We start from the raw sequence: 247 nt of genomic DNA, 5'->3' as shown, positions 1-247 counted from the left end.
CCATGACAGGCACATATGTAAGCATGAAATCCTCACCAAAGACTTGTTCATTTCCGCACGCAACCATTCTTGCTTTGTGTCTTTCTATTCCACCTTGTGCGTTGGTCTTGGTCTTAAATACCCATTTGGTATTTAGTAATTTTATGTCCTTTGTCTTCATCACTGGTTTCCACGTGCCGTTCTGCTCTAATGAGTCAAGTTCAGACTTAATCGCAACAGTGCATAGGTCTTTATCCTTGGTCTTCAC

The sequence above is a fragment of the Plasmopara halstedii genome, assembly GCF_900000015.1.
Source record: "Plasmopara halstedii genome assembly, contig: Scaffold_2386, whole genome shotgun sequence".
In the NCBI taxonomy this organism is placed as follows: Eukaryota; Oomycota; class Peronosporomycetes; order Peronosporales; family Peronosporaceae; genus Plasmopara; species Plasmopara halstedii.
The sequence above is the reverse complement of the archived record's forward strand: the minus strand, read 5'-3'. Positions refer to the sequence as shown.